This window comes from Pinus tabuliformis, chromosome 5_2 (genome assembly GCF_031772625.1).
Source record: "Pinus tabuliformis cultivar Carrire ecotype Pingquan chromosome 5_2, CPIR1, whole genome shotgun sequence".
Classification (NCBI taxonomy): Eukaryota; Viridiplantae; Streptophyta; class Pinopsida; order Pinales; family Pinaceae; genus Pinus; species Pinus tabuliformis.
In genome coordinates, this window is record NC_142306.1 from 635,780,219 (window position 1) to 635,803,297 (window position 23,079).

The following is a 23,079-nucleotide window of genomic DNA, read 5'->3' on the forward strand; positions in this document are numbered from 1 at the left end:
AAAACCCTAAATTCAATAAACAAAAATTAGTAACTATTAGAAATGGAAATTACTAAACAACCAATAATAAGAGCTCAACCAATCACCTTACAAATAAATAAATTTCAATAATAATAAAATTTGAATTTCTAATGTTAAATTATGGATAAGCGTCTTAATTTTTTGGTCAAAGACAAACTAATACCTAGTCGAATGCATTATACTAAGAAAAAACAATGCCGAATGCGTTGTACTAAGAAAAAACAATGCCGAATGCGTTGTACTAAGAAAAAACAATGCCGAATGCGTTGTACTAAGAAAAAACAATGCCAGGAGTGGATTGAACCTGTGCCCTCCATCTAGGAATATCGGACAGCTGAGAGGTCGACACTTGTCACAGATCAGGCACCTGAGAGGCCAACACTTGTGAGCGATCTGATAGTTAGATTAGCTACACACCATCGGATGCTTTACTCCATGGCCAAAGTTGCAGGTTCTACGTAGAATAGCTAGACACCATCAGATGCTTTACTCCATGGACAAAGTTGCAGGGTCGTCAATGAGAAGGGGGATTCCAAAGGACAATACTTTGCTTCGTAAGCGACGCCTTTTCCATCATCTCATCCTCAACTCATTATTACAACACTCAAATGGTCAATTGGCCAATGTAATACTTGATCTATAATAATAATAATAATAATAATTGTTTAATAAATTTTATTTTATTATATAATATCATTTTTATATGATTTTTCTACATGTTTTATTTATTTAGGGCTTAAACCTATGTCAAAAAATTCAAATGTCAAAAGCTTGACCAATCCTGTTTACCCTAAAAACCATTATTCTAGTTTACCCATAGTAAAAAATAAATAAATATATTAAAAATCAATCAAATTAAATTAAATTACATTACATTACAGATATTTCATAGTAATAAATAAATAAATCTATTAAAAATCAATAAAATTACATATAGATTCAATATATATTGAATAATTTGAAATTTAATATATTTAAAACTATATTTCTAATCATTTTTATTATTCCATAATTTTTTACATACAACATTGGATTTTCTTATAATTTTGATATGATGAATTTTCTATAATTTTAATATGATTATTCCATTATTTTCTAAATACAACACTATATTTCTTATAATTTTGATATCATAAATTTTTCTATAATTCTGATAAGTAGATAATTAAATGTGTGTAAATTTAATAACTAGAACAGATCTATTTCAAGTTTAAATTTAATGAATTTGAAAAAGTAATTATTCCCGAGCGAAAATCTACTTTTTATACATCTTTTCTTATAATTTTGAAATCATGAATTTTTTATAATTTTGAAACCTAGATATCAATTCTACTTTTTACACATATTTTCTTATAATTTTGACATCATGAATTTTTCTATAATTTCGAAACCTAGATATCAATTAAATGTGTGTAAATTTAATGACTAGAACAGATCGATCAATTTTAAATTTAATAAATTTGACATCATGAATTTTTCTATAATTTCGAAACCTAGATATCAATTAAATGTGTGTATATTTAATGACTAGAACAGATCCATTTTAAGTTTAATGAATTTGAAAAAATGATTAATCACTAACAAAAGTCTATTCTTTGCACATCTCCAAACCTAAAAAAATATAACAAAGTTTCGAAGATTTATAGATACATATAAAAAATAAACCACCAATCATGAATACAAATAATTTTTTACATGATTTTTTTCAATAATAATACTTTTATTGAAGAAAAAAAAACAATATAACAAAGTTTCGAAGATTTATTTTTACATATAGATATATGTAAAAAAAATAAACCACCAATCCTGAATACAAATATTTTTTTATATGATTTTAATGATTTTAATTTTTTACATAATTTAATGATTTTAATTCCATAATAATATGCCTTCCATTAAAGAAAAAAAACAGACCAAATGCTCTGCTCTTCTCTTCTTTTGAACTAGGTAGACAGGAAAAAAACACACTCTAAATCATTTAAATTCAGGAGACTATAACACAACATAAATTTTCACATCTTTGCCACTGCCCGTGGAAGTGCTGAAAAGAATCTGCAGAATAATAATTTACTGTTTGCAAATGCTACAATACATGACCATAAAATCAAAAGAATAAACGAATAACAACTGTGTACCCAAAATAAATTCAGGAGACTATAACACAGCATAAATTTTCACATCTTTGCCACTGCCCGTGGAAGTGCTGAAAAGAATCTGCAGAATAATAATTTACTGTTTGCAAATGCTACAATACATGACCATAAAATCAAAAGAATAAACGAATAACAACTGTGTACCCAAAAGCAGCGTACAGTACTATATTGTAGAATGAACGAATGACTGTGTACCCAAAAGCAGCATACAGTAATAGTAAAGTATTGTATTGTATAGTTATTATATGATATCATGTATGAGGGTTTTATGCGTGTGAGTCACAAAACCAAAAATTAAAAACAAAAAAATATAACATTATCAAATGATAAAATTTAAAACTATTAAACCTGAGATTAAATAATAATAATACCAGAATTCAATTTAAGTTGAAGATAGTACCAAATCTGATCAACTAGAAGTGGAACCTCTCTTTCCTCCAATTTAGTTCATTCATAATACAATTTTAAACGAATATGAAGTTGAGTTCAAGAGGAAAGATTCATTGGTAGGCATGGTAATTGATCACCTCGTAGCATTCATCTGTGATCTTTTTGAAATCACAGTTTTTATAGCCTCCAATTTAGTTCATACAATTTTAAACGAATATGAAGTTGAGTTCAAGAGGAAAGATTCATTAGTAGGCATGGCAATTGATCACCTCATAGCATTCATCTTTGATCTTTTTGAAATCACAGTTTTTATAGCAAATAAGGGGAAAATATCAGTATCTTTTATAGCCAATAAGGAAAAAACTACTCAGCTAAACCAATCGCATTATTACATGTTACATTTCTTGCTGTTAATCAATCCCTTTGTTAATACTTTGAATGTAGCGATGGTTAAGCAAAAACTACTCAGCTAAACCAATCGCATTATTACATGTTACATTTCTTGCTGTTAATCAATCCCTTTGTTAATACTTTGAATGTAGCGATGGTAAAGCATAATCCGTTTTTTCTAATTATTGTTGCTATGATATCATACGTATGAGTCCTATATCTACTGCTGTGGAGTGACAAAATTCAGGTTCTATTTCCTCCAGCTGATGGACAACCTCATCCATGTCTGGCCTTGGCCTTGCAAAAGGTGCAGGGTCCACACAATGCATAGCCAGTTGCAAAGCGTTAACTCATCACCATAATTGGAAAAAAAATTCATCAATTTCAGGTCAAAAGCTTCATTAGTCCACTCTTCTTTCAAAGCAACCCAATCAGGAAGGTCCATCTCACAGTCTGCGGTCGTGGGTTCACGTGGTGCCTCGCCAGCCAGAAGCTCCAGCAAGACAATCCTAAAGCTGTATACATCTGTCATGGTGGTGGCTTTCTTCAGTTTTGTGAGTTCAGGAGCCCCTGCTGTGGCAATCACATTAGAATTGGCAGAAGTTGTCATCAACCTAGACAAGCCAAAATCTGCAATCTTGGCATTCAAGTTTGCATCAAACAGGATGTTGCTGGAAGTGACATTTCCATGAATGATGTTCTCATTGATGTGTAGATAAGCAAGTCCTTGCGCTGCACGAATTGCAACTTCCATTCTGGTGTGCCAATTCAAAGGTGTCTCTGTGCCTCTTGCTGCCAAGGAGAAGAAATCATTATTTCTGAGTAATTTTGAGTGATATAAGACCCAAATCGTTTAGGGTGCATTTCCTCAGTATTGGGCCATATACCGATAAAAGGTGAACTGATTTCATTTACATAAACCACATTTTAATGTAAACCTAAGTTTATCAAATTGTGCTCTTATTTGGGTAAGAAAAATACCATGAAGGAATGCTGCAAGGTTTCCACTAGGCATGAAGTCAAATTATGATGCCTGATCTTCCCAAGAACATTAGCTTCTGTCTCAAATTTTCTTTGATTCTTTCTTATTCGCTCCCTTAGCTTCTTCACTGCCACTTGATTCCCGTCCTCCAAAGTAGCCTTTTACACAGTTCCATAAGTGCTCTTGCCCATTACTTCTGCAGTTGCACAAAGTCGGCCATCCACTGTGGTATTGCTGTGAATACCTGACAACCATCTGTTGTGGCAACTACATTGGAATTGGCAGCAGTTGTCATCAACCTAGACGAGCCAGAATCTGTAATCTTGTCATTCATGATTGCATCAAGCAGGATGTTGCTGGAAGTGAGATTTCCATGAATGATGTTCTCATTACTGCGCAGATAAGCAAGTCCTGCCCGTGCACCAATTGCAATTTCCATGAATGATGTTCTCATTGCGGCGTAGATAAGCAAGTCCTCGCCATGCACCAATTGCAATTTCCATGAATAATTTTCTCATTGCTGCGTAGCTAAGCAAGTCCTTGTCATGCACCAATTGCAATTTCCATGAATGATGTTCTCATTGCTGCGTAGATAAGCAAGTCCTTGCCATGCACCAATTGCAATTTCCATCCTGGTGTGCCAATTCAAAGGTGTCTTGTCTGTGAGCCTCTTGCTGCCAAGGAGAAGAAAACAGTATCAATCAGAGATTTCTGAGTAATTTTGAGTGATATAAGACCAAATTCGTTTGGGATGCATTTCTCTGGATTGGGCCATATACCAATAAAAAGTGAACTAATTTCATTTACATAAACCACATTTTAATGCAAGCCTAAGTTTATCAAACTGTGCTCTTATTTGGGTAAGAAAAATACCATGAAGGAATGCTGCAAGTTTTTCACCAGACATGAAGTCAAAGACCAAGAGTTTTTCATCTTTAGGTCCCCAGTAATAAGCTCTCAGAAGCAAGCAAATTAAGATGCCTGATATTCCCAAGAGCATTAGCTTCTGTCTCAAATTCTCTTTGACTCTTTGTTATTCGCTCCCTCAGCTTCTTCACTGCAACTTGATTTCCCGTCCTCCAAAGTAGCCTTATACACAGTTCCATAAGTGATCTTGCCCATTAATTCTGCAGTTGCACAAAGTAGGTCATCTGCTGTGAATACCAGACAACCATCTGCTGTGGCAATCACATTGGAATTGGAAGCAATTGTCATCAACCTAGACAAGCCAAAATCTGCAATCTTGGCATTCAATGCAATCACATTGGAATTAGCAGCAATTGTCATCAACCTAGACAAGCCAAAATCTGCAATCTTGGCATTCATGTTTGCATCAAGCAGGATGTTGCTGGAAGTGACATTTCCCTGAATGATGTTCTCATTGCTGCGTAGATAAGCTAGTCCTTGCCCTGCACCAAATGCAATTTCCATCCTTGTGTGCCAATTCAAAGGTGTCTCTGAGCCTCTTGCTGCCAAGGAGAAGAAAACAAGAAAACAGTATCCATCAGAGATTCCCAAGTAATTTTGAGTGATATAAAACACAATTCGTTCGGGGTGCATTTCCTCAGGATTGGGCCATATATCAATAAAAAGTGAACTAATTTCATTTGCATAAACCACATTTTAATGCAAACCTAAGTTTATCAAACTGTGCTCTTATTTGAGTAAGAAAAATACCATGAAGGAATGTTGCAAGGCTTCCACCAGGCATGAAGTCAAAGACCAAGAGTTTTTCATCTTTAGGTCTCCAGTAATAAGCTCCCAGAAGCAAGCAAATTAAGATACCTGATCTTCCCAAGAGCATTAGCTTCTGTCTCAAATTCTCTTTGACTCTTTGCTATTCGCTCCCTCAGCTTCTTCACTGCAACTTGATTCCTGTCCTCCAAAGCAGCCTTTTACACAGTTCCATAAGTGCTCTTGCCCATTATATATGCAGTTGCACAAAGAAGGTCATCTGCTGTGAATACCAGACAACCATCAAAGTGTATAAGCTTTCCTCCTTCGACCACAGCAGCAGTGCCCTTCTCTCCCACAACTTTGCCAATAGAATTCCGACCCAAGAAACAGAAGAGGAGAACTAAACCAATGATCATCATCAAGCCAAGAACGCTCCCAATAATAATTAAAATGAGCCATATAATTTTAAGTATTCTTCCCTTCTTTCACGGTTAGTTCGATTGAGATACTGCTGGAGACCCACTTGGTGATAAGGACTGATTACAAGGGGTTGTAATATCGTATCCACACAGACCCAAATTCCCTGCAAAAGAGGTAGCATTGGATTTTCTTGGCAAATACGATGGGGCAGGACCACGAAACCGATTGTCAGAGACATTGAAGCTCTTAAGATTGCTCAGCCTTACTAGAGTAGATGGTATGACGCCATTCAGCTTGTTAATTGATAAATCAAGTAATGACAGGCCAGTGATATCTCCAATGGACAGTGGAATCTGTCCAGTCGAATTGTTGTGTCTCAGACACAGGGGCTACCATTTTCTGAAGATTTCCTATTTTGCTGGGAATGGTATCGCTAATTATATTGTGACCTAAATCTAATTGGTTAAGAGAAGTAGGATTGCTGAGGTGTTCTGAAACTTCCATTCAATCTATTATAGGATAGGTCAAGGGCTTGGAACTGTTTAAGATTGCCAAGCTCATTCGGATTGTGTCCTTGAAGTTGATTGTGACTCAGGTTAAGTTGCTGAAGCTTTCTCAGATTTGCCGGTGAGGGGGAATGCTTCCAGCAAATGCATAGTTCTCAATATTCAAGTACTGGAGCTGGTACTCCTGCTTTCCTTCACCCTGTGTATTAGCCAATGAGCTCTGGAGATCATTATTCTGGAGGTTTCGAAATGTCAGAGAAGGATTCTGAGCCAGGTCTGCAGGAAATGATCCAGTGAGGTTGTTGATGCTCAAGTTAACTCTATATAGGTTGCTTGAACTTCCAATCCCAAGAGGAATAGCCCCACTGAATAAATTGTTACTCAGATCCAGATCTTGAAGGGAAGGAAAATCACCAATCCCTTGTGGAATGGTACCAGAGAGCTTGTTGTTAAAGAGTTACACCCGCTTAGGTTCCTCATAACAGCCAGGGAACTTGGCACTGCACCGGCTAAGACATTGTCATGCAGATTCAGCTTTCTCTGTGTAGTGAGCTAACCCACTTGCTCAGTAATACGACCTCCCAAACCCCTCCATGGAATCTGTATTGAGATCACTTGGCCATTAACACATTTGATTCCAAGCCATCCTTCAGAGCATGCTCCAATCCCACTGTCACTCCAGCTCTTCAAAACACCTCGAGGATCATCAAGGGCACGCTTGAAGGCCCCAAGAGCCTGATGATCCTGTTGTGTGACAATCATCCCATCATAATGCCATCATCCCATCATCAGATTTCCCAGTGAGGGGGAACGCTTCCAGCAAATGCATTGTTCTCGACATTCAAGTACTGGAGCTGGTACTCCTGCTTTCCTTCACCCCATGTATTAGGCAATGAGCCCTGGAGATCGTTATTCTGGAGGTTTAGAAATGTCAGAGAAGGATTCTGAGCCAGGTCTACAGGAGATGATCCAGTGAGGTTGTTGATGCTCAAGTTAACTCTAGATAGGTTGCTTGAACTTCCAATCCAAGAGGAATAGCCCCACTAAATAAATCGTTACTCAGATCCAAAGCTTGAAGGGGACGAGAATTACCAATCCCTCGTGGAATGGTACCAGAGAGCTTGTTGTTAAAGAGTTACACGCCCCTTAGGTTCCTCGGAACAGCCATGGAACTTGACACTGCACCGGCTAAGACATTGTCATGCAGATTCAGCTTTCTCATAGTGAGCTAACCCACTTGCTCAGTAATTCGACCTCCCAAACCCCTCCATGGAATCTGTATAGAGATCACTTGGCCATTAACGCATTTGATTCCAAGTTATCCTTCAGAGCATGCTCCAATCCCACTGTCATTCCAGCTCTTCTAAACACCTCGAGGATCATCAAGGGCACGCTTGAAGGCCCGAAATGCCTTATTATCCTGCTGTGTGACAATCATCCCATTATAATGCCCTGAAACACTCGGCAAGCCTGATTATCCTGCTGCGTGACAATCATCCCATCATATTGCCCTGAAACACTCAGCAAAAGTGTGAGGAACCAACATCACCAGCCTACCACCGCTAGTTTCTTCCTCTCTTTTCCCATAGTCTTCCCAAAAGAGCTTTAAGCACTATAGCTCCACTAGACCCTTCAGGGACAATATGCAAACCTACAAGCACAGATTAAGAAATTCACAGCTCCAACCTGCTTTACAAAAACAATTCAAAACAAGAGATCAGCTTTACAGCAACACCAACAATAACAGCTAATATAGTAATATGTTGTCTCTGTTAATCCCTCCATATCCAAAATAAATCAAAATGAGCAATGCATTTTCCTGTCTTCAGAAAGATATTGCTTGAGCATTAAATACATATACATTGCTTCTGCAATACATTGATCACAAAAACTGAAGCATGTACTGCTTCTGCAATACCAATCTAGTCATTCTATACCAAAAATCAAAACACCATTTCTTTTAACCGAAGATTTGAAACTTCTTGGGCATGTGGATTAGGTGATTCTCAGGTAAACCCCCAAACCCATATAGCAATGCACTGAGGATAGAACCTGGGCCAGTTGTGATAAACTCCCACGCTCTCAAATTTGGACTAGATGTGGTAAACTACAGATCTAGCCATTGATTGGTGGGTGAACGATCTTGCAATAATGTACGTGGAAGGTATTTGTCGTGTTTACATTCTTGAGATTGCCTAGAAATAGTATTGGGCAGATTTCAAGTTTCTTGAAAGATTATCATTGAACAAATTATTTTCAGCAACAAGGATTAAAAAATCTCGAAGTAGAACCATGACCTCATAGAGGTGAGCTGTACATTTTAGATTGGTAAAATTCAATAAATTTCAACATATTTGAAAACAAACACTGCTTTAACAACTTTACATGGTAATTTTCAACGTCAAACAATTAACCAAGTGATAATACTTGGGATCGTCGTGGATTCATCAACATTATTGCAATGACAACCATGAACAGAACAATAAGCCCTAAAGATGTGAATTGCAATATAATTGTTTTTAATCAAAGTTATGGGAGAAACTCGAATATCACACCCTTTAACAAGATAATAATACTAGTGAAGCATGACCCTTCGAGACTCACGGGTCTTGACAATTCATAGGCCAAAACGAGTCACTCTCATAGAACCCACACATAAGACCCTTACCTATGCTGACTCGTGTTGACCCATTCACTCGCATACAACTTGCAGCGAACTCATATGAACCCATATAAGACCTATCCCTGGCAACAAAATTCATTTTTTTTTTTTGAGATTTGTTGGACTTGTAATCTTCTACGTGTTGATCCTCTAAGGGTTGGTGTGGAAGCTGAACAGTCAAAGGGAGTCCAACAGACCACTTGGAATATGAAACCAAGGGTCACTAGACTTGTATAAATATGTATCATTGTGAATAATAATGTATTCAAGGTTGATCCTTCATTTCTTTTGTCTTCGCCATTGTTGTGTTTAACATGGTATCAAAGCCACAATTTGTGGCCTTTTCCCACCATTAGTTGTGTGGTCTTTTTCAAACTAGGTGCTCTGCCATTCGACCGTTAAATATCTGACCCTTTGTGCACTATTTTCGCTGCCCTCTCTGCCTTCTGCATTGTCCTCCTCCTTGCAGAAACGTTACATTTACCTCAGAGCAAATCCTGTCAGTTATATTCTAGTTGCGAATGTCAGTTATATTCTAGTTGCGATTTTTGTCCAGTTATATGGCAGCTCTGAGAAACGCCAACGGTGACATATTAATTCACCTGATAATTATCAATCTTGGCATAAGCTCAGTCCTTTCATTTCTCAGGTTTTCCATTACCTCATAACGCTCCATCAATTTAGCCTCTGTCAGGAAATCCATTTGTTTCCTCTCTATGCGACTGAGGTAGGGATAGCTAAAATCGATTTTGATTTCAGACAATGTACACACGCAGTCCTCATTCTTTGTGCATCGATTCATATTCTCTGTGCAAAGTTTCAAGCTGTTCTTATGCATTTACCTTATAATAAGTTGAATACTGTAACTAGGATTAAAATGATTTCTTTTTCTCTATGTTGTCAATGTCGCTATTTCTGCATGCTCAAATAGTTTCCAGTGATGGGAACCTATCTGCTCTAATATGCCAAAGAAATGCCAAATGCCTTACCATTGCTTCTGTGTGTTTTTCTAGAGAAGTCTCCAATCGCAACAGTGTTCTTTCTTCAACTCCATCAACCATCATATGTGAAGATGTTCTACTAGTTCTTGGTGCTAGTGGCGGAGACCTGGAAACTCTGATATTGACAACCGATGGCAAAGATCTTGAAAATTCGTCTTGTTCCCTTATTAGAGAACTAACTAATCTGGGTGGCACTATTTCTTCAACTTCGTGAACTAGTGACTGTGTAGATGTTGCAGATATTGATCCCAAAAATGGGACTCTTTCAGCTTCAATATTTTGATGAAGAGAAGTAGGATGTTCTGACATTTTAGTGTGTCCCTGGCTGTAGCGGCAGAAGATTCCAATCCTTCAACATCAAGCATTAATGGTCTAAGAGCGCGCTCATAACTCACACAACACATATGCAGCAGGCAAAGCGCACATAAAGTGCACGAATAGGTCACACCGCACATCGGTGGAAGTTGTCCGCCTCCATCTACATCCGGCGATGAAATTATAAACATTCTCGCTACTGGAAGCATTGAAACAATAGTCTGCTTGAACTTCCAGTAATAAACCACTTGAATTTGGTGACAAGGGATTTGCATGTTCACGAGGCTTTACCATTTGAGAGCAACCTATTTTTAAGCAGCACATCATTGATGATATCACAAAGTAAGGTAGCAAGCTACGTGGACTTTCCTTCGGAGAATTAAAATCAGCTTCAATGTTTTTTTGTGTTTAATATATCGATCAATATTTTTGCTACAACTAGGAGGGTGTAGCCAAGAGCTCTGAGGTGAGACTAGTGAGCGATCAATTTTTGAAGACTTACTGTTAGAGGCAGAGTATCAAACGCTGATAGTGGACGTGCCAACTGAAAACTACTATGCAGACCCTCTACTAGAAAGGGTTTTACGTCGACCTAATTATGAAGAATCGTTTATTATGAAGCATTTAAACTCTAGTAAATGCAATGAGTATGTCCAGTCGACTTACTATATACAGTGCAAGTATTTTCAATGAAGACAAGCTCGTTTCATAAGCTTGGATCTCAGGCTTTTATAAGCTCGCATCTCAACATTGGTTATTGTATCGTTGAAGTCCAAGGGAACAACAGAGTTCAGGTTTCTACTTGCAACCATATTGCGCACAGGCCGAATTTTCAAATTTGATACTCTGGAAAGCTTCTCTAACTAGTATAATATTGATGCTCCTCTAAGTTTCCACAAGTTTAGTAAGTATTTCAAAGTGAGATTGTTACTCCTATTAGTGATCCTAGAACCCCAGGCGTTAATGATCTTGGTGCACAACTTTCATAAGAATTAGGCACTGTTTATGTTCTTTAAAGTTGCAGCAATTTGGCATTATCTAAGATATATGTTCGTAAGTTCACTTTACATTCTAAGCAAGTGCATTTGTAGTTCAAGCATTATTGTCAAATGGATTGAATTGATGATGCATTAAAGTTATTGAATACTCTAATTTATTCCACTGTTGACGGGATGGTAAAAGTCAGTTAGGGAACTCTTTTTGACATCAAAATTTGTTTACAAAATGCACAAGAAAACATTGATTTTTTGCAGTAGGAGTCTCAGCTTCAGCAAGATGAGTTACAGTAGAAAAGGCATCCTTCTGAACTTGTTTTTGTTCAGAACAATCCCCTATTTGACTTCGAAATAGGATACTATCAGCAGCAACCAAGTCATCAAGTCAATAAAGTTGAGGTTGATTTAGATCAAGTGCCCATTTTAGAAGCAGCTTTGCATACAGGTGTGGAAATTCAACGTTCACTTCCCAACCCAATCATCAGTCCTTGGAAAGAGCTTGTGCATAACAAGCACAAAATTGGTCTTGGGTATCACAAGGATGTGTCCTTTCATATTCCAGATTACTCAAAGCCCATCCAGTTCTATAGTGTTGGGTTTATTCATGACAATTCACCTTCAGTTGTTCTAGGTTCTGGTCCTCTTCCACAACAACCACAACAAATTGTTACATGTCAACATTGCGACAAATTTGGCCATATGAAAGATCATTGTTTTGATCTTCATCCATGTGAGCACTATCATAAAACCACTCATTCTTCAAACAGACGCTTCAAAAACAAGCCTCCTGCAAGAACAAAAATTCGTCTTGGATGAACCGCTTCTTGGCAATGGGCTTCAACAACCAAGAAGATATTTCAGTCATATGTCAGAACTTGTTCTAGAGTATTGAACAATCTTGCAGTTGAGTTTTCTCCATCTTCTCACCTTGTCTCTGACAGGGGGGGAGTGATGGTCATATACAAGCTTCAAAGCCACATCAAGCGAGCACGAGCCACAACTTTCCATACCATATTCAGAGTTGTAGCCAGAGACAGAGATGCCCTTGAGCATACCTTTGGTTGGTGGTTAGCCTTAAACCATCTATGTGGGGTTGAGACCTCCTTTTTCAAGTTGAGCTTCTCCCTCTTCAAATAATTGGGGACACTTCCTCTAGCATAAGACTTCAGCTTCTTGCCATTTCTGGAAGAGTTTCAAGAATTGCATTAAGAATTCTAGAGTTGGTGGTCATCCTTAAACCACCGCGGGTTGTAGACCTCCCTTCTTCCAAGTTGAAGGTCTCCCTCTCCAAAGCATTAGGGACACTTCCTCTAGTAGAACACTTCAGCTCTAAGTTGCATGAAGCGCCAAAATATTTCGAAGTTTCTGAAACGGGTATGTTTAGAAACATCACCTCCCAAAAATGGAAACATTGGCTGAAATGTCATATATATATATATATATATATATATATATATATATATATATGTGTGAATAACATAATATTTTGCAAGAAAAAAGGGAATAAGACCCATAGATGAAATTATAGAAGGAAAACCAAGTCTATATTGACTCTCATATATGATTACATTACGGTCGAGTTTCGCAGCTTCAAGTACGGGTATGTCTCAAAACGTCGGGTCCCTAGAAATTTTGTGCAACATAGCTTCAACTTCTTGCCAGATTTGGAAGAGTTCCAGGAACTGCACTAAGTGTTCCAATGTTGGTGGTCATATTTAAACCATCACCTTATACCAACATTTCAGAGAGCACATTCAGCCTAATGTTGCCATACATTTTTGCACATTTTGTATTACAGCTCTCTTCTTGGACTCATACATACCCCTTCAGATTAAGGGGGGGATATGTTGGACACGTAATCCTCTAAGGGTTGGTGTGGAAGTTGAACAGTTAACAAGAGTCCAAGAGACCACTTGGAATGTGAAATCAAGGGTCACTAGACTCGTATAAATATGTATCATTGTGAATAATAATGCATTCAAGGCTGATCCTTCATATCTTTTGTCTTCGCCACAGTTGTGTTTAACAAGATCAGGTGGAGGGAAAGGGAAAATGGAGGGAGTCTGTATTTTGTTGAGTCTTATAAGAGTTTTATATGGGTTGTTCCCAATTCTTATACGAGTCGTTGTGTCAATAGCCAGACGAGTCTTATACGAGTACATGCAACATTGGATAATACCATGAAACCATGACATTGTGTGAACAACAAATATTTCAACGGGTTGAAGGAAGATAGTAAAAGATGCGGAAATCTCAACCAATTTTGAGAGAAAGGCTTTAAATATTCTTCCGGTGTTTCATTTCCAAGTTCCATAAAGTTATGGATAGGAAAGAATTTCATCAAATAGAAATTTTTTCTATCAATCATACTACTTTGATGATTGAAGCGATATATGAGGATTGATAATGTAAGTACTTTATTTATGAGAAAAGCATGAGTTACCCATCCTGTCCACTACATTTACACAGAGTATAAAGTATCTTCACCACCTAACCTTTTCACACTATACAACTATAGTCGCTCACTATACAAAGTGAACAAATATAATTTAGTATGAGACCGAAAATGAAAGATATAATACACTAAATCACAAACAAATGGAATGACGAATTAACCATGCATGCCTCCCTTCTCATGACCATTGCCCACACCCATGGAATCATTAGCCATAGAGAAAAGTAAGTGAATCATTACCATACTAATTGATTGGTTAAAGCATTAATATGGTTACCTGCTCCACATTTATGTTCTCATTCATGCGACAAGTTGTTTGGCCGTGTGTGTAATGAAGGTTGGATAAGTCTATCTTGTCTTGTCACGCCTTGCAATGTAGGTGGCATATCATTGTTGTATTATATTTGTCATCATTGGTCTAATTTTTTGATTCATGTGCTATAATTGTCATCATTGGTCTGATTTTTCTCATGAATCGAGGAGGAACTGTAAAGGTTGTTTTAGTATGCTAATTTATTGGGACAGCGAAGTTGATCCCTATGTTGTTGTAGCCATAGTTTTAAAACCGGTCGGCACGAATCAAAAACCGACCAAACTGACCAATTCATTAGGCAACCAAGTCGAACCAGGTAAAAAACTCAATTTAATGGCTAACTTCGCCAAAAAATCACAACAACCAGACCAAACCGGCCGGTTTTTTACGAAACCAATCGATTTATGTTCAAACCGGATGGTTCTGTCATAAACTGGATAGCTCATTACCAAGGTCGCGACGGACAGTGACAGACCCACACAAACTCTTTTTGGAAGCTTCCTGGGTGTTTTGAAGGAAAAGTAAGGGTTGTTTCCCTCCAAAAACACCCTCTCCAAGCCTTTAAAAGGAGATCACCCCCCTCATTTGTCTCACACATCTCATTTGGAGTTTTTGTCAGTTTCATTGGGAGCTTGGAAAGTGTTGAGTTTTTGCTAGAGTAGTGGAACAACAAAGATTTTGAGCTAAGTACTAGCCACCATGCCTCCAAAAGCCAAGGATATTGTATGGGCTCATGGTGATATGATTGATGGAAAAATGACCTACAAATATTGCCAAAAATCTATTGAAGGAGGGGGTATTAACAGGTTCAAGCAACACTTGGCTAGGATAGGAGGCCATGTAAAGCCATGTGGAGCACCAAATGAAGTAATAAGGCAGAATACCTTCAGAAGTTTGAGACTCAAGTCACTGAACTAGCAAAGAATTTTGTGACTCAAGCAATTGCAAAGTTTGGGAGTAGAAACTCAAACAATTGATTTTGATCATGATGAGAAGTTTCAACTTTCAAGTGATAATGTTGATCATTAATATCATATATGAAGACTTGTAGTAGACTGTAGGCCAATGGTCCCATAGCTTGTAGCATTGATTTTGGACTTTATAGTCCATTTAGAGCCTCATTGCTTATGTATTTTGTCGATGATATGCATTGCACTGGGTGTCATTTTGGTATATTCACGTTTACATGGTATATAGATGAGAAAATTTTGCATATTTTGTCTCTATTGGTTTAGAATCATGGTTTTAATTTTTAAATCTTAAGTTTTTTCATTAAAAATTAATTATTTCATGTTTTTTTTTAAAACTGGTTCATTGAGATCTGACCAGTCCCAGTTTGACCAGTTGCGGTTTGAAACCCGGTTTATTAGGTGGACTGGTCCGGTCAGCGATTCTAGTTTTTAAAACTACGCTTTTCAAAGCTCTGAATTGTCAATATTATATTTCCGTTGTAATAAAAGTAACTTTCAGATCTGTGTATTAAGATAGAACTTTCCTTAAGGGGCTCCGGAATAGTGTACGCGTAAAGTCTTTGGCGTGCTTACATTCTTGAGTTTTCCTAGAAATAGTATTGGGCAGATTTCCAATTTCTTGAAAGTCCATTGAACAGAGATTTCCTAGAAATAGTATTGGGTAGATTCCAATTTTCTTGAAAGTCCATTGAACAAATTTGTTTCAGCACCAAGGATTAAAAATTTTAGACATATTTGAAAATGAACACTGCTTTAACAAGTTTACATGGTAATTTTCAACCTCAAACAATTAACCAAATGATAATACTCACGGTTCATCATGGATTTATCAACATTATAGCAATGACAACGATGAATAATAGACCTTGAAAATGTGAACCCCAATTAATTTATTTATTTTTAATCAAAGTACTAAGAGAAACAATAATATCACACCCACTAACAAGATGATATACCATGAAACCATGACAAAAGGATAAATCATTGTACGAAAAACAGATATTTCAATGGGTTGAAGAAAAAGATTAATTATTAAGAGGAAAGCATGACTTACCCATCCTCTCTACTACATTTGCAAAGTGTATAAACTATCTTCACCACCTGACCACCTTACATTGTACAGCTGTAATCACACACTATACAAAGTAAACAAATATATTTTAGTATGAGACCAAAAGTAAAAAATATAATAAACTAAATAACAAATAAATGGAAAGAAAAATTAATGATGCATGCTTCCTTTCCCCTGACCATTGCCCAGATGATTGTGGGCATTCCTTCACTACAACACCCCCCACTACAACTCCCCTTACTTCACCCAATGTGGATGCATTAGTGTCCCTTGCTACAACTCCCCTTGCTTCATCCACTGCTACAACAACACCCCTTGTCTCATCGACTTTCGTTGCACCAGCCCACCCTACTACAACTCCCCTTGTCTCATCGACTTTCGTTGCACCAACCCACCCTACTACAACTCCCCTTGTTTCATCCACTATGGCTACACTAGAAAACCCTACTACAACTCCCTTTGTTCCATCCACTTTTGTTCAACCAACATCCCCCACTACAACTCACATTATTCCATCCAATGTTGTTGCACGAATCTCCAATACCATGACTCCCCTTGTTTCATCCACTATGGTTGCACTAGCCCCCCCTGCAACAACTTCCCTTGTCTCATCCACTACGGTTGCACCAACCTCCCCTACTACAACTCCCCTTGCTTCACCCACTGCGGTTGCAATAATGTCCCCTACTACAACTCCCCTTGCTTCATCCACTACTACAACAACTCACCTTGTCTCATCGAATTTGGTTGCACCAAGCCACCCTACTACAACTCCCCTTGTTTCGTCCACTATGGCTGCACTAGAAATCCCTACTACAACTCCACTTTTTCCATCCACTTTGGTTGAACCAACCTCCCCCACTACAACTCACATTATTTCATCCCTTTTGGCTGCACTTGTTGACCCTGCACTTTATGACAATGTACACATTGATTACATTAAATCAATGTGTACATTGTCATAAAGTGCAGGGTCAACAAGTGCAGCCAAAAGGGATGAAATAATGTGAGTTGTAGTGGGGGAGGTTGGTTCAACCAAAGTGGATGGAAAAAGTGGAGTTGTAGTAGGGATTTCTAGTGCAGCCATAGTGGACGAAACAAGGGGAGTTGTAGTAGGGTGGCTTGGTGCAACCAAATTCGATGAGACAAGGTGAGTTGTTGTAGTAGTGGATGAAGCAAGGGGAGTTGTAGTAGGGGACACTATTGCAACTGCAGTGGGTGAAGCAAGGGGAGTTGTAGTAGGGGAGGTTGGTGAAACAAGGGGAGTCATGGTATTGGAGATTCGTGCAACAACATTGGATGGAATAATGTGAGTTGTAGTGGGGGATGTTGGTTGAACAAAAGTGGATGGAACAAAGGGAGTTGTAGTAGGGTTTTCTAGTGTAGCCATAGTGGATGAAACAAGGGGAGTTGTAGTAGGGTGGGTTGGTGCAACGAAAGTCGATGAGACAAGGGGAGTTGTAGTAGGGTGGGCTGGTGCAACGAAAGTCGATGAGACAAGGGGTGTTGTTGTAGCAGTGGATGAAGCAAGGGGAGTTGTAGCAAGGGACACTAATGCATCCACATTGGGTGAAGTAAGGGGAGTTGTAGTGGGGGGTGTTGTAGTGAAGGAATGCCCACAATCATCACTTCCCAAATTTAAACAAAAACAGATATGGGTTTTACACCAAATAGTAATCAACCATGGCAAAAAAAAATACAAAACTAACAAAAAGAAATCATGTAAAGAGAAACAATAGATAGAGACACTCATCTGCAACCCCAACCCCAAAATGTGTGATGGCCAACCAACGAAACCCTACACACCAAAAGAGGTATCATTAGTAATATTAAATATATACAAAAAGTTTTAAGAAATGTGAAACAAATATCAAAGCATTTTATGAAAAATATTGCATAGAAACCAACAATATTATGAGAACATTTCCAAGCAGAATTTGACACCAATGACAATTATGAATGGGACAACAGGCATATCAGTTTCTTTAAAAGGTTAATTCAAAATTGAACTCCGATCTAAAACAAGACAAAAGAAACAAAAAACAACAGAGTTCAAGTTTCTACTTGCAACCATATTGCGCACAAGCCGAATTTTCAAATTTGATACTCTCGAAAGCTTGTCTAACTAGTATAATATTAATGCTCCTCTAAGTTTCCACAAGTTTAGTAAGTATTTCAATGTGAGATTGTTACTCCTATTAGTGATCCTGGAACCCCACGTGTTAATGATCTTGGTGCACAACTTTCATAAGCATTAGGCACTGTTTATATTCTTTAAAGTTGCAGCAATTTGGCATTATCTGAGATATATGTTCATAAGTTCACTTTACATTCTAAGCATGTGCATTTGTAGTTGAAGCATTATTGTCAAATGGATTGAATTGATGATGCATTAAAGTTATTGAATACTCTAATTTATTCCACTGTTGAGGGGATGGTAAAAGTCAGTAAGGAAACTCTTTTTGACATCAAAATTTGTTTACAAAATGCACAAGAAAACATTGATTTTTTGCAACTGGAGTCTCAGCTTCAGCAAGATGAGTTATGGTAGAAAAGGCATCCTTCTGAACTTGTTTTTGTTCAGAACAATCCTCTATTTGACTTCGAAACAGGATACTATCAGCAGCAACCAAGTCATCTTGTCAGTAAAGTTGAGGTTGATTTAGATCAAGTGCTCATTTTAGAAGCAAATTTGCATACAGGTGTGGAAATTCAACGTTCACTTCCCAAGCCAATCATCAGTCCTTGGAAAGAGCTTGTGCATAACAAGCACATAATTGGTCTTGGGTATCACAAGGATGTGTCCTTTCATATTCCATATTACTCAAAGCCCATCCAGTTCCATAGTGCTGGGTTTATTCATCACAGTTCACCTTCAGTTGTTCCAGGTTCTGGTCCTCTTCCACAGTAGCCACAACAGATTGTTAAATGTCAACATTGTGACAGAGTTGGCCATATGAAAGATCATTGTTTTGATCTTCATCCATGTGAGCACTATCATAAAACCACTCATTCTTCAAATAGACGCTTCAAAAACAAGCATCCTGCAAGAACAAAAATTCATCTTGGATGGATCGCTTCTTGGCATTGGGCTTCAACAACCAAGAAGATATTTCGGTCATATGTCAGAACTTGTTCTAGAGTATTGAACAGTCTTGCAGTTGAGTTTTCTCCATCTTCTCACCTTGTCTCTGACGGGGGGGAGTGATGGTCATATACAAGCTTCAAAGCCACATCAAGCGAGCATGAGCCACAACTTTCCATACCATATTCAGAGTTGTAGCCAGAGACAGAGATTCCCTTAATCATACCTTTGGTTGGTGGTTAGCCTTAAACCATCTATGTGGGGTTGAGACCTCCCTTTTCAGGTTGAGCTTCTCCCTCTTCAAATAATTGGGGACACTTCCTCCAGCGTAAGACTTCAGCTTCTTGCCATTTCTGGAAGAGTTTCAGGAATTGCATTAAGCATTCTAGAGTTGGTGGTCATCCTTAAACCACCGCGGTTTGTAGACCTCCCTTCTTCCAAGTTGAAGGTCTCCCTCTCCAAAGCATTAGGGACACTTCCTCTAGTAGAACACTTCAGCTCTAAGTTGCATGAAGCGCGAAAATGGTTCGAAGTTTCCGAAACGGGTATGTTTAGAAACGTCATCTCCAAAAAAAGGAAACATTGGTTGAAATGTCATATATATATATAAGTGAATAACATAATATTTTGCAAGAAAAAAGGTAATAAGACCCATAGATGACAATCTAGAAGGAAAACCAAGTCTATATTGACTCTCATATATGATTACATTATGGTCGTGTTTCGAAGCTTCAAGTACGGGTATGTCTCAAAACGTCGGGTCCCTAGAAGCTTTGTGCAACATAGCTTCAACTTCTTGCCAGATTTGGAAGAGTTCCAGGAACTCCACTAAGTGTTCCAATGTTGGTGGTCATCTTTAAACCATCACCTTATACCAACATTTCAGAGAGCACATTCAGCGTAATGTTGCCATACATTTTTGCACATTTTGTATTACAGCGCTCTTCTTGGACTCATACATACCCCTTCAGATTAAGGGGGGAAATGTTGGACACGTAATCCTCTAAGGGTTGGTGTGGAAGTTAAACAGTTAAGGGGAGTCCAAGAGACCACTTGGAATGTGAAATCAAGTGTCACTAGACTTGTATAAATATGTATCATTGTGAATAATAATGCATTCAAGGCTGATCCTTCATATCTTTTGTCTTCGCCACTGTAAGACTTCAAAATATTTTTCCTGACACATTAATATTGATATGTGGCTGTTAGATGAATTTACATCAAATATTCCTCAATCTCCAAATCTCCTAATAAAATCTCCAAATCTAAAAATTAAATCTCCAAATCTTGGTTCTATCTCGAGAAAAAACCTTATTCAATGTCCATTATTTACATCAAATATTCCTCAATCTCCAAATCTCCAAATAAAATCTCCAAATCTAAAAATTAAATCTCCAAATATTGGTTCTATCTAGAGAAAAAACCTTATTTAGTGTCCATTATATCAGTTTCGCTAAATGAATTTAACTCGCAAGAAATCTAGGTTGTTCTGACCAGTGCAAGAAGCCAGGCGTTCTTATCCAAATCTTGATTGTGTTAGGGTGTTCTTAATCCAAGTGCCTAATACGTCCAATCTGGCATAGAATGGCATAACGTGGAGAAGATACGGTAATTCATAGTTCTTTTTTAATTATCAATCTTAAATATTAAGGGAAGCTGGTAGCTAAAATAATGTGAAATCTGGGCTATTTGTTGGAAAGCTACAAGGATAAATGTAGTTCATGATAGATGCCAGCCAACATACCCACTAAGTTAGTAAAACCATCATGCATCTTGTTTCCAGATTACTTTTCTTTTCCGATTGTTGTTTTGGAAAACTATTATGCAGAGCAAAAGTGAATATTAAAAGTCACATAAAAAGTGGTTTAAAGGTAAAATAGTAAAAAAAAAAAAAAAAAAAATTTCAAAAAATTCTTTGATAGGTAGGGTCCCCATCAAATTTAACCCCTGATAATATGTATTGTGTGGTAATATGTATTGTGTAGTATGGTATTTTTTTTAGCTTTACCAGAAGTATTGCTTGTTGTTCGCGCACACTCTATCTGGGTTGAAAACAAGCCCTATCAAAACCAAACACAACATTAAATATACATTGGTTAGAAACGCATGGATCCTAAGTTTGATATATGATTTCTCCAGCAAAGGATTTTTCTTACATTGGTGCAAATCTGCGCTCATTGTTTACCTGAATGCCATCGCTGAAGCAACGGTACCATGGCTATATAGACTGAAAAGCCATTTTGAAAGCGCTTGAATCAAAAGGAGCACACGCAAATATAGAGTTATGCGGTACCACAGAGGACATCGTATTTTCGTCGACCCATAAACGAGTTTATACAAAAGTAAGAACATTTCATGTTACATACCTTGGAGTCTAGAGTTGTTTGATATCCGAAACACTCTTTCTTTAGGAAGAATACCAATTATGGAAACCTGCACTTTTTAACAAAGCAACTATGCCATATAACAGAAATCACCAAAAGTCAATACTGATGTAGTAACTCTCAAAACACAGATCTAAACTTATAGATGTGTTTTTCATTGAGGAGTAATTGTTTTTCTTTAATCATTTTTTGATACCAAAAGAATTGGTAAAAAGTTGGAGACTGCATTGTCTCTATACACCTAAGCTTCATGCAACGTCTCACTGATATGCTAGGGGATCAACTTTTCCATGATGGACGGATGGTTAATTCCGGAAGTGAAAACTTTTTGAATACTTTCTCATAAACTGTAGATAATAAATTGGTGAATTATTTTAATCAAGTAGTCTAAGTAATGAGTTAACCTCAACCTCAGCTCAAATTATAATATTACCATAAAAAATATTCCATAAAAAATGCACATTCTTGTTTATGACTTTAACCCTAACCTTGGAAATTGAATATACATTTTCCCCATCTTATCGTTTTATAAAGATATTATTTCTAAATTTTTCTAATATTGTGTCTAATATTGCTTCCCCTCATGAGGATTAAAAACATTTCCAAATGTAAATAACATTTTCATTTTGTCACACTTTTTCCCTTATTTTGATCTAATTGGTTTCTTGTTTAACTCATTTAGAGTATTTAGTACAACTACTTAAAGGACATGATTTAATTTTCCAAGCTCTTAACATTGGCTTTTTTTGATTGAAGCTTTACTTATTCTACATAATGGTGGTTCAACTTCAAATTTTCCACGAGAAGGGGAGCCTATTTTTCCCTGGTAGTTTATGAATATTTTTCCTTCAAACAATACAGTAGTTTTAGTGGGGCTTAAGAATAATTAGAGGGTCCTAATTTTAGAGAGCAAAGTGTGAATTGCCGATGGAGTTGTTATTCAATTCGTGATTAGTGATATTGATATCTTTTAGTTGCAAGATATTAAATTGTTTTTATACTTAAGTTAGTCATTCATATTATAAAGCTAGGTTATACTGATTTTTTATCACTATGTTGAAGGTAAAGGTGGGGTTGGCATACCATATTATCCAGAAGAATAGCATATTGTTCAACATAAGATTAAAACCTTATACATGAAATTGTATCATATGGGCCCTATTTTATTTTGAAGGCCATCTCCTAGGCATAGCCAACATTTATGCTCCATATGATGTAGACAAAAGTGTATCCTTATGGGAGTGGTTGTTGGAAAGGATGCCTTAAAAGGCATGTTGGTTGTTTTGT

At 37.3% G+C, this 23,079-nt stretch overlaps 2 pseudogenes; both read right to left on the reverse strand.

Moving 5' to 3' along the window:
- Positions 1 to 2,989: 2,989 nt before the first annotated feature.
- LOC149160656 (uncharacterized) overlaps positions 2,990 to 23,079 on the reverse strand; it is a 30,094-nt pseudogene continuing 10,004 nt past the window's right edge.
- LOC149160657 (uncharacterized) lies at positions 7,273 to 8,001 on the reverse strand (annotated as a pseudogene).